Source organism: Danio rerio, chromosome 12 (genome assembly GCF_049306965.1).
Source record: "Danio rerio strain Tuebingen ecotype United States chromosome 12, GRCz12tu, whole genome shotgun sequence".
NCBI classification, from domain to species: Eukaryota; Metazoa; Chordata; class Actinopteri; order Cypriniformes; family Danionidae; genus Danio; species Danio rerio.
The window spans coordinates 15,910,663-15,923,562 of record NC_133187.1 but is presented as its reverse complement, the minus strand read 5'-3'; the positions used below and the strand labels follow the sequence as shown (position 1 = coordinate 15,923,562).

The 12,900-nt window shown below is 45.5% G+C and overlaps 1 long non-coding RNA gene across 1 annotated transcript; it reads left to right on the top strand.

The window, feature by feature from the left end:
• Positions 1-509: 509 nt before the first annotated feature.
• LOC141376772 (uncharacterized) lies at positions 510-12,313 on the top strand. The gene is made up of 2 exons (XR_012387892.1): positions 510-763; positions 4,669-12,313. It is a non-coding gene; the product is annotated as an uncharacterized lncRNA (long non-coding RNA).
• Positions 12,314-12,900: the final 587 nt, after the last annotated feature.

Genomic DNA, 12,900 nt, shown 5'->3' with positions numbered 1-12,900 from the left:
CTTCAAAAGAACGTGACAGATAAGATAAGAAAAGGAAAAAAAACTCTTTAGCCAACATTCTGCTCACAGACAAGACATTCCTCAAAATTAAACAAAGACATTTATAACCCAAATCTCTTGTTTAATTTCATTTAACTTTTGTAATGTGTACAATACCTGATATAGACTATACACATTCACGCTTGCAGGCCTTTTTTAAAAGCATCAAGGATGTAAGGATATGGGAACTATGTGATGTACTTGTAGAGTGTTTGGTGTCAATAGAATGCCCTCGACATTTTATAACACATGATGCATAGATCGAGACCATAACTCGCATTGTTTTATTCTTTAAAGCCCTGTATTAAATGCCTGTCCGCATGCTTTAGGCGAGCGCTCAAATTTGCATACGCGCAGCCCAGAGACAAAGGAAGGTTCGCGCGCAAACTTTCCCCTGAAATCATTGGTCAGAATGCTGTACGGGTTGTCACGTGACCCGCAGGTATAAGCACACTTTCCCCCAAACATCTGGGCAGAAAGAGAACGTCCCAAAAGAAGAACATCATTGACGGTGGCCTTCGGGCCACACGTGGCTTCCTAAGCCGCATGGACTTTTTCCCGCCACGTTTTCTTTATTTTCCGGCAAAGTAAATTCAGTTTAAAGTTTGCGATCGTGTTCGTCCGAACTGCATTACAAACTCCACGCATCAAAGGACATCAAGAGTAGTTTTCATCACGACGGAATAGAGACGCATAAAAGAGACCTCCAGACATGAAAAACCAGGTGATTTTAGTTATGCGATTAAGTTGTGCCCCTTTTATCAAAAAGGTGTTTTTTATAATCTTGGTGGTCCGTAATGGTGCGTGTGGAACTGAAAGTTTTGTCACTCTTTAATCTGAAATCTATATTTTCTAGCTTTACTATTTCTCTTTGCTGTTACACGTTCTATAGACCCGATATCTCCACGTGGTTTACCCTTGTTTTGTGTTTAATGTATGTTTGTGCGTTTGTTTGTTCGTTACGTCTGACTAGTCAATAAATTCCATTATAATCAAATGAATTGTATTGTTTGCCTCACGAGAAAATGTCACTGAAATACAGATTCCCCTGCCTAGCTATTATAAGTTGTTTAAAACTTTGAATGATTAATCTACTTCACAAGAAGTAGCAATTAAATTCCCTTTTTCTAAATGAATAAATTACAGTGTCCGCTCGGAAGAGCGGCGGCTCTGCTTGTGTTCGTTTGGTCAAGTTAACAATAAATTGATCTGGAATATTAATGATTAATAATAATTCGTTATTGTTGATAATTAATATTCATAATCTGGGAATCCGCTCGGTCGCGCGAGCATGATCATTTACAATCATATGTTTGTTTGACCAGACTGACTGAAGCTTAAGCCGAAATATTAATAATTAAGAATAAACCGTTGTTGTTGATTATTAATATTCATAAAATGAGCTAATTTCATGCTACATATATTGGTGGAGAGAATGCGGGCAGTTTTCCAAACATTTTCTGTGAAACAAACTTTTCAATTCATGGTGATTTATTAAGCGCGCTATAGAAGAAAAAAAAAAGGGACCGCGAGAAGCATTTCCTTTCTTCAAAACTGGGAGGACGAAAAGCCTCTTTCAGCCATTCTGTTCACTAAACACAGCAGAGAGCTGCCCGTGTAGAGTGTAACAATTTCAACTGCAGTTCATATATATTTTGAATCGATTTTGCTGAGACGCACGTTCTGCAAATCATTTAAATATATTAGTGTGCCTGTCGGAGGAAAATACACCTCTCTCAGCGCTTGTAGGACAGTTTGGAAACCCCAAACCTGTCCGTTTAAAAGGCCTTTATAGCTAGAAAACCTCTAGCCTATTTCTCCCGTGGTTTCAAACTGTTAGATTAGCTGCCTAACGTTTAACCTCTGCTTCGCCGCCGTGCGAAATTAATTTCAGAACTGCTGGACGGTTCTAAATTAATGTATTTGGGAGCTGCAAGCTTGCCTGTTAACCGCTTTCTGACGAAAGGAATTCTCAGAACCATAAGCGTGTTTTAAATGGTACCGAAATCTGATATGGATGTGAATTCCCATATTTCAGTTATGTTCGTCCGGACCAAATCTGTGTACAAACGTGCACCGCCTCGAGAGACGTCTCGCATTTTATGTTTGTTTGTCTAATGGTAATGGTCGAATATTATTATCAATGTTACGGCAACATGATATATAATGACCGCTTGTGCGAATCTTAGTGGTTCGCGCTTTGCCTTCGTGAAGTCAGCCGCATACCAAGTTATGAATGAGAACTCCTCCCATTCATAAATCGGCTCTTCGAGCGCCCATTGACTCCTCGTACACGTAACTCGTGCGCGCGCACGCATGCGTGAATGACGTAGTCACCACCCCAAAGCATAAGATCCGCCTTTCAGGAGGCAGAGTTGGTGACGCGGTTTACTTCACAGGGCAAAACCACTCGCTAGCTTCTAACGACTAGCCTTAAAGTAAACTAACCCTTCGCGTCTTAATATTACCAAACTGTTAGCACAAGGCTAACCGGATGCGAAGCGTAACTCGTAACAACTTGCTAGCGGCTAACGCCAGCTAACGTTAATGCTTAAGCAAACCAACCCTTCACATTTTGTAACTAACAAACTTTAGCACAAGGCTAACCGAATGTGAAGTGCAACTCGGAAACATCTCCCCCTGTCTCCTTCTGCTCTCCTCACATCAGTTCCGCCCACCATTGTGTCTCAAGTGGTCTGAAATGGTCAAACAGTTTGGAGTTAATTTGTTTTAATTTCGATTAAGCATTTTATTTTCCCTGTTATCATTTTATCCAAACAATAGTTTAGTTACCTAAGTATAGATTATTGGTCTGTTTTTATTTCTTTTGGTATTATGAATTATTTTGTTACTTTCAATTTTTTTTTTTATTAATTTTCTGCCTTCTGTCTTTTTCATTTTAATACCGTTGTCCAGTTTATTTTGTTATTACTTGATTTTTAATCAAGTTCCCAATAATCTATTCTAAACTTAGGTCATGTTTAATTTTGATTTTATTGGTTTTGCTATTTGGGGAATAGCCTTTAATCTCTCTATTATTATCATTAATAGGCATAATTTTTCTACCCTTTTGATTTTTTTTTCTCCATCTTTTCCTCATGCCTTATTTATTCCCTCACCTCTTAGGTTATAGGGAAAGTATAACTATATTAGGGCAAGTATTAGTCTGAAGCTAAATTCAGAGCTATCAATCTATAGATCCCACATCTGATAAAAACATGTTGGGCTAACCCATTAATGTTTGTAGATGCCCCTGAATACTAAGGCACTCTTTCTACTTTTCTAAGCCGTCTTGTACTGCTTTTACCTATAGGGGATTATTATGATTATTCTTTTAGATTCTTTTATGCCTATTTAATTTTCCTTTAGCCTCCCTCCATCACAGGGTGATAACCTTCTCTATCCATCAGATACTACAGCATACTAAGATTCCTACTCCAACTGGCTCGCCCAGAATAGTAGATCCATAGTACTGCCCGTATCCGGACCCGAGTCCTCTGTGCTTGTGTGGTTAAGCGTACAGGTTATTCAGGTTGCAGATCAAAAGATTGGGTTCATCTGTCTGACATAACTGACCCCTGCTGAAGGATGCGTTAGATACCTTGGCGTTTTGTCTCTCCGGCTTGTGTGGATCACAGTGGCATCAGCAATTGTACTCCAAGAAGCACCGTCCGTGTCAACTGGTATACGATCAATCTTGGTTAATTACCCTGTCATGATTCCACACACGTGCCCGCCTGAGTGAGATTGGCCACCTCATTCTACAGGCCTAGAGCGGCACCGGAATCATCAGGCAAAACCCAATTTTGAATCACGCCAGGCGGTCCGTGACTTCCTTGAGTGCTACGTATTGTGCTAAAAGCCTACGCTGTGTGAGTTCACAACCGAGTTACATTATAGGCAAGTGATCTGATAGCGACTGCAGTAGGAGTTGGGGAAAGTCTAGTCAGATAGCACGCTCTTGCGACCTTCATCTGATTGCCTTTCACTCATCCACCAAGTGTAAATAGCATGTAAAACCTAGTCTAAACCTAGCCCACTACAGGACTATAAAACGAACATTTTAGACATGCCCATAGGTTTTGCTATTCTCTCTCTCTCTCTCTCTCCCTCATTTCTCATCCTTGTCTGTCTTTCAGTTTTATTTTTATTCATATTTACTGATATCCATATTAGTATTTTCTTTCATTTTTCTTTCCCTGTACACTCGTTCATCCGAGCGAGGTGCCTTTTTGTCTAACTTAACGTTAGTATTATTCATTTTTGTTTTTGGGTTACTGTTATTTTTATTTACTTAATTATTTTTATTTACTTTGACCTGCTCAGAGACCACGTTATTGAGAACCACCAGGGTCATTTAAATAATTGATTGATAATTTGCACAGCCTGGCGCATAACTAAAAGCCTTGAGGCCAGTACTTAGATATCAACTGTTATCTAGCCACCCAAATTCGACATCCGAATTGTCCGGCCCCCAGAAGATCCTTAGAAGGACCCACGTCTAGCCGGCACATACCCCCTAGCTGACAACCCTGTCAGACTGATAATATATCACAATGCTAACATCCACTCGATCTGGCCATGTGGGTCTCTCTCTCTCTCCCTTGTGATCTCTGTCTCACCCAACAGACCAGCATGTCAAGTGCGCCCAGCCCGCTGCTCACTGGGACCAACTGGAGGCCTGGTTAAGTGCTTAACCCACAACCTCCTGCCCAACGACGCCATGGAGCTGCAGCGGCCAAGCAGAGAACAGCTGGACGTCTGCATTAATCCGCTGAGGGCGAACGACCTAGCCCGGAGCCATGACAGCCAAGCCCAGACTCAACTCTCCAGGGCCCTGACACACCTCACCCTTGCACCGGCCAGACCCATAGGAAAGGGTCTCAACCAGCTGGAGCATCGAGCCCAGGGCGCCTGCAAGACGACGAGGGAAAAGGACGCCGAACTTCTGGAGCAAATGGACGGACTACACGCGCCCCGATGGAGCTACAAGCGGACAACGCACACAAGGAGCGACGAGAGGAGAAAGCCAAAGATGAACTGAGTGTAAAGCTACAAGCTGAAACACTATTGTAAAGAGCAGAACTAAAGACAGTGAAGCTCGGGTCAAAGCCTCTAAAGTCAACGGCTGAGGGCCCGAGCAAAATTCCAACACGGAACCCAACAAAGAGACTTTTAAGCATGAACCTACCAGAGTTCACCCAGAACTGTCACATTCCTACAACCCATGTGACTACCTGAAAGGGGAAGTGCCACAGTCAGCCCAAAAGCCAAGACTGGATAGACCAGCAGAGGGGGGTGAATTCAACTCATACTGCCCCGCCATCCAGCATTCCAGCAACGCCCTTCAGCAACACAGGGCCAGGACTCCCTCCAAAGGGGTCCCCCATGACAGACATCATCTGTCAGCCAAAGACTTGAACCAGCTGGCCAGGGACATGCCAACTTTCACCCCAAACCCTGCTGGAGGCGACGACATGCACCCCTAATTCTAAGACATTGACTTTTACACTTTTACACAGAGGCCTAGTGCCACTCTCTGTGACAAACTGTATCTGCTAAGAATTACTTCGAGCCGTGAGGCAAGAAGTTTCCTGAATCAACAGCGCCGTGCCATCAAAGCAGATTACGAGCCGATGCAAGAGCTCTTACTAGAGTGTTTTACCTGACCCCGTGTCAGAGTAAGGACTGATTGTCGCCATGGGTCTCAGAACAGCCACAAGACCTCACAAGCATACTGCAGTCGACTACACCAACCCTACTTCAAGACAGGAAAAGAGCCACGGACGGAGGAGGATTTCAACTTCCAGATCCTCTCTCTCCCAAAAAAAACCTGCTTTCTGTGGTGAGTCCGCACTCGGGCAATGCCCTGCCCCCACGCCCTGACCACCCAACAGCGGCAGAGTTTAGCTCATAAAATCTGTTCAAAACAAAGACTGCTTTGAAAGACTGTCAAACACCTACAAGCTACCCTGTCTCAGAGTCTCATCCGGAGCTGACTTTAAAAGGCACGCTACTGTTTCCCAGCCGCAAGACTTCCAACAGTGAGTTAAAGCCTTTCTCCGCCAGCAGAGGACAGCACCGCCAGGAAGGCACATGTCCCAACACCAGACAGGATGCTCAGGGACACACTGGGACAAGCCACTCACCACAAGCAGCCCAAAAGGAGCCTAACAGCAACCAAGGAATGACCAACCTGCAGTAGCTAGGAGCTCAAGCAACCAGCATCCAGCTAGTTACACGCCAGAGAAAGCCAAAGGTGAAAACCTGACACCAAACAACGGCACAGTGGCGTCATGAGCAGCAGAACTGCTAAAAGCTTGAAGGGGCCCTACAGGAAGTCAAGCCAGACTCCTTATGACTAGAGGGGGTCCAAAACCATTTACCCCCCTGAACACCTGCTTTTTGCTCCATCCCCGCAGAGTACTGCGAGTCCAACACAAGCTAAAGACTGTGTACCTAACTGCAGCATCACGCTTCCCCCCAAGAAGCAGCCAGTGCCACCATTCTTACAACCTCAGGTACCAGGAAACACTGGTCTGGTTGTCTGTTTACCTCCCGAGCCACAGCCCACCAACCAGCCACACCTGCCTACAAACAACTGCTCAGGCCCCTGCACTTCAACTCTTGGGCAACCTGAACAAAATGGCGTGGCAACAACGCGCTACTTGGCTGTAACCGTGGAGATGAAAGAAAGATGAAAAACGCGCGTCAGCACAGGAGCAGACCTCACATTAATGTCACCCCTTGTTTGAGTAACTCAAAGCAAGAACTCAGAGACTAAAACGAACACTTAAATGCCAACCAGGCAGGCTGATGGTGCAAATCCTACAGCAAAACTGAGGTTCAACTCCCATACATCGCTCCCATTCAAGTAACTACTGTCCCCATGACTGCAGTGCACCCCGTGTACCCGTCGCCAATGGGCACATACCTGCTGCTGAATGGTAAAGATCTGCTGGATATGTTTGAACCTCTTTCGAACTTTGAACCCCTTTAAAATCTGGGCCCTAGTGCGAGAACTCGCTCACAGCCGTCAGGTCAACCCCAACAGACAGTCAGGTCACCGAGGTCGCGGGAAACTGCTGGAACCCGCGAGAACCCGCTGGAACCCGCGAGAACCCAAACTCAACAACATAGACGGGGTCAAGGTCGCTACTCTGCAGCCTTCAAACCAGCTAGCAACCCCAACGCTTGCTGCCCCAGGCCTCAAAGGGCTTAATGTTGAATAACCGGACTGTGAATGACACTGTACTTGCACTGTGAGTAGAAAACCCAGCAGCCATCAGCCTCGCACTGTGCGACACTCCGCTGAACACACCCCCAGACCTGTGTTCAACTAACAAGCATACACACTACTGTCCAAATGCTGAACTCTCACACATGACAACTGCCAACAGCATTTGCACATTGAACATGAATCGGAACGGCGGATGGTTGACCCATCCTGTCCTAACTCTCACGGCCCGCCGCACGATGGTCACATCAGAGCTAATAGCCTGATACATCTTCAGGCATATATATAGACACCTTTAACGACCGGTGATAGGCACCCACACTTCTCACAGCCAACCACGATGGCTGTCACCCTCAAGAAGCCCCACTCAGGCCAGACCATGCCAGAGGCCTGCTCTGTCATCAGCAAACAAGACTCTGTGGTGCCAGCCTATACAAACAGGTGCTCTATATGGCTCTCCATACGAAAGGCCGAACTCTAAACCATACATTGGGTTTTCTTCCAACCAACAACAGAAGGGGCATAAAACTGGGCCTCAACCTGGAAGCCATACCCTAAATTGAACTGTCCTCATGAACAGTATATGTCTTGTGTAATAGCTGCATGGCAACTGACATAAAAATCCCCAAAGACTACCTACTGGGACGATTGGTCAGCTACGAGTCCCATGACTTTGAACTCTTGGGCCAATTAGTGGCCTCACCCTACATGCAACGACACCAGAGGGGAGCTTAGAAAACACAGACTATACTGTTCCATTCCAGCTCGCCACACTCACGTCTGTCTTACCAGTAAACAAAGAACCGGTAGGCAGAAGTGAGCTCACAGAGGACTAACTCCTCGCCGTGTGCCAAGCCACTCGTCACCCCATCACTTACATGGATGAAGACAGGGCACTTTCCTCAACAGAACAGACATGCTGAGGCCACGCAGGATGAGGCCAACCGACAAACGTCAGCACATCCTGTATAACTACCACGGTGCCCTCACTAAAGACTCTTTAGACTGCAAGTCCCACTGACCTTCACATGGAAATATCCAACTCCATGCTGGAAAAAGGACATCGGGCTACGCAACAAAACCTGCTCGGCACCCATCTGGCCGTCCTCAAGCCCAGGGTCGAAGGGTGCCTGACTATAGAAAGCTAAATCAGCAAATGCATTGTCACGAGGGCCAATGACACCACTGGAACAGGAAGTGCCCAGAACTCAAGGACCAACCATCTACTCAACGCTTGATGTGGTCCCCGCCTTCGGGACAATACCTGTGCATCCAAATGACCAGCATAAGCTAGCTTTCACCTTGAACAACAGACACTAAACGATCATGAGGTGCCCCGTCGGCTAGGCCAACTCACCAGCTGAAAGCAACACCCTCCTGAACAAAGCATACCCCAATGCTTATGTTAGAGGCAACCTCATCTACATTGATGACATCCTTAATGAAAGTACCACCGTGTCTGGCAACTCAAAGGAGATAGACCATGGCCTACAACATTTGACTTTGCCTAGCGCAAAAGACTACCGCCTAGCAAGGTCTCCGAACTGAGCGGCTCCCTAAGTGGGTGCAACTACTCCAGACACGTCATTAAGAACTGTTCAAAGACTTCTCGACCCGTGACCACCCTGTCAAAAAGGGCTGTCCTTCTGTTTGACGGAAGGTCAACAGCTGGCCACGATTGAAGTGAGACAACGTCTGGGCATATGCAAGTAAGACACTCCTTGCGCCAGAAGGCAAATACTAAGACTGTGTAAAAACATCGCTCTGCACGGTGGGTGCCATTTCAACAGCTATTCTCCGACTTCTTTGGAGCACAGAAGCCATCATAGACACCTGCCACCAACCTGTCATGTTACTGAACAGTCAGCACATCCGGGATGGCATAAAGACTAACGCCAGTACGGCCATGCGGCCGATGGCCCCCTAGGGCCACTGTATTGACACTTGTTACACCTGAAGCCACAAATCCACGCTGGGTAACAGCATAGCTGTTTACTAAGACTGTACAACTGACAGACAATTGGCAACGCTGTAGAGGAGGAACCCCAGCCACCTCTGCCAACCTGTCATTCTAGTACTCCCAAGTACTGGGATTAGAATGCGTGCCAAGGTATGCCCACAACCTGTGTCGATGGATGCTTCCACAACCACCGCAGTATGCAGAAATGGCAGCCACCATTGTAACCCTTCAAAGCACAGCAGCCCATGACATCAGAGTGCACTTAGCTGCAGACTCCAACTTGCTAGACTCTGTTTCACGTTCCACCTCCCAGGGGGGAAACAAAAGGCTTCAGAACTGCCCACCACAAGCCCGTGAAACGTCAACACTTTTTCTTCTTCCCAAGTAGGCGACCACAACACTGACAACCACATCATGGTCGTCTACAGAAGAAGATAAGAACAGTTCAAACTTTCAGGCACTGACAAGGACCTGAATGACTGGACCGATGCCCTTACCAAGAAGGTGCATCACACGGTGGACCATGGTCACCACCCAACCAAAACCCCGAGATCTGGCAGCTGTAACCGGCAGCCAACAACCCTCCCTAGCCTAGCTGCCACATCCAATCTCACCAGCCCGACAAATGTCGCAAACGACATTGCGACCACGTAGGCATCTGACTCCTCACGTCAGACCAGTTTTTTTTTTACTTTTGCTTTGCCTCTTGTTTTGTTAGTTTTCCACCACTCACCCCACCTACCACCCGATCCTTCTGTCTGACCTCAGCTTCAACACAGATGTCACCCAACACCTCCTACATCTTAAAAAACAGGTGCGTGTGAATCCTTTTTGAGTTGTCCCTGAAGACCCCACGAAACCACAGTTCGTGCTGCCCCAGAGCCAGAGGGGGGTAATGCAAATGTACTGACCCTGCACACAGCAAAACATGCCCAGGGCGCTGATTCACCGAGCACCACAGCAACAGAGAAACCAGCCTCTCATGATCAGACACCCAGATGGATCGGGCGGGACACTTCCATGGGCTCACAAGGAGCAACAATGTTTTTTTTTTTTTTTTTTTTTTTTTTTTGTGTTTTTCTCTCCTTCGCTTTCTCTTCCCCTTGAACTCATATGCCAGTACACCAAATGGGTAGAGTGTCTCTCAGCACCGACGACACAGCCCAGACCATGGCATATCTTCTGATGATGTAAACAACTTGGACAGAGGCATCCACCCTGCACTACCAACATCACACAGGAAGGGCAAAGACTCCTGGTTGTATACGCTCAGCTGCATAGCAGCCAACCCTCAAACCTACGTATCACAACCAGAGTAACAAACACTGGGCCACAAGCCAGGAAAGGGGGTAAAGACCCTGCAACCGGTGCCACAGTGGAATGCCCAGCCAAGCACAGTCATCACAGACACCACCTACTCTCTCCCCTGTTCCCTCTCTCTCTCTCTCTCTCTTCCTTTCCTACACAGGATACAGCCACGATCCTGTACCTCAGTCTCACCAGAAGACCACTGCAACCTCACAACTATACTCCTCTATCACTCATCTCTGGAAAACTGCGGAACAACTATCACTCCTTGCCTCCCGACAACAGGGAAGCACACATTAACAAGGGCCTCGCCATTCAATAAGATGCAAGCACCAGTGAACAAGTGCACCGCCATACTCCCATGAGCCTTTCAGCGGAAAGCTGGGAAAGGAAAAGAACGCCAAGGAGCTGCACCCACGTTGATCGAAATGAAACTCCGTCCAGCTGACTCAGGAACGGACATCGAGGGGCCCTCACTTCCTGCCCAACCAACAAGTTAAAGTTAGATCCCAACCAACCGGGTTTTCTCCGAACCACGTTGTCTGGGAAGAGGGGGACTGTAACATATTGTAACCTGCATTCTGGAGATAAACATTCCATTTAACATTCCAGAAAACAATCTGGGTGAATCGGCAGGACAATAAAATCACTTGGTGACGAAAAGTCTGGCTTGGTAATCCCTTGGTGACATGTTAACAAGTCTGGGAGACTTCACAGAACCACTCTCTGCCTACTTCAAAAGAACGTGACAGATAAGATAAGAAAAGGAAAAAAAACTCTTTAGCCAACATTCTGCTCACAGACAAGACATTCCTCAAAATTAAACAAAGACATTTATAACCCAAATCTCTTGTTTAATTTCATTTAACTTTTGTAATGTGTACAATACCTGATATAGACTATACACATTCACGCTTGCAGGCCTTTTTTAAAAGCATCAAGGATGTAAGGATATGGGAACTATGTGATGTACTTGTAGAGTGTTTGGTGTCAATAGAATGCCCTCGACATTTTATAACACATGATGCATAGATCGAGACCATAACTCGCATTGTTTTATTCTTTAAAGCCCTGTATTAAATGCCTGTCCGCATGCTTTAGGCGAGCGCTCAAATTTGCATACGCGCAGCCCAGAGACAAAGGAAGGTTCGCGCGCAAACTTTCCCCTGAAATCATTGGTCAGAATGCTGTACGGGTTGTCACGTGACCCGCAGGTATAAGCACACTTTCCCCCAAACATCTGGGCAGAAAGAGAACGTCCCAAAAGAAGAACATCATTGACGGTGGCCTTCGGGCCACACGTGGCTTCCTAAGCCGCATGGACTTTTTCCCGCCACGTTTTCTTTATTTTCCGGCAAAGTAAATTCAGTTTAAAGTTTGCGATCGTGTTCGTCCGAACTGCATTACAAACTCCACGCATCAAAGGACATCAAGAGTAGTTTTCATCACGACGGAATAGAGACGCATAAAAGAGACCTCCAGACATGAAAAACCAGGTGATTTTAGTTATGCGATTAAGTTGTGCCCCTTTTATCAAAAAGGTGTTTTTTATAATCTTGGTGGTCCGTAATGGTGCGTGTGGAACTGAAAGTTTTGTCACTCTTTAATCTGAAATCTATATTTTCTAGCTTTACTATTTCTCTTTGCTGTTACACGTTCTATAGACCCGATATCTCCACGTGGTTTACCCTTGTTTTGTGTTTAATGTATGTTTGTGCGTTTGTTTGTTCGTTACGTCTGACTAGTCAATAAATTCCATTATAATCAAATGAATTGTATTGTTTGCCTCACGAGAAAATGTCACTGAAATACAGATTCCCCTGCCTAGCTATTATAAGTTGTTTAAAACTTTGAATGATTAATCTACTTCACAAGAAGTAGCAATTAAATTCCCTTTTTCTAAATGAATAAATTACAGTGTCCGCTCGGAAGAGCGGCGGCTCTGCTTGTGTTCGTTTGGTCAAGTTAACAATAAATTGATCTGGAATATTAATGATTAATAATAATTCGTTATTGTTGATAATTAATATTCATAATCTGGGAATCCGCTCGGTCGCGCGAGCATGATCATTTACAATCATATGTTTGTTTGACCAGACTGACTGAAGCTTAAGCCGAAATATTAATAATTAAGAATAAACCGTTGTTGTTGATTATTAATATTCATAAAATGAGCTAATTTCATGCTACAGCAAACTCAGTCATAGACATAGATTTTCACTTGCAACTTGCTTTAACATGTTTAACAGTGCATGAAATGTTGTCTAAAACAAAAAGAATGATGCATTTTAGTGGCTGGATCTGGTTTTATCACTTTCTGAATTCAACGTTGAAAATGAGCTGTTCTCAGCCAGCA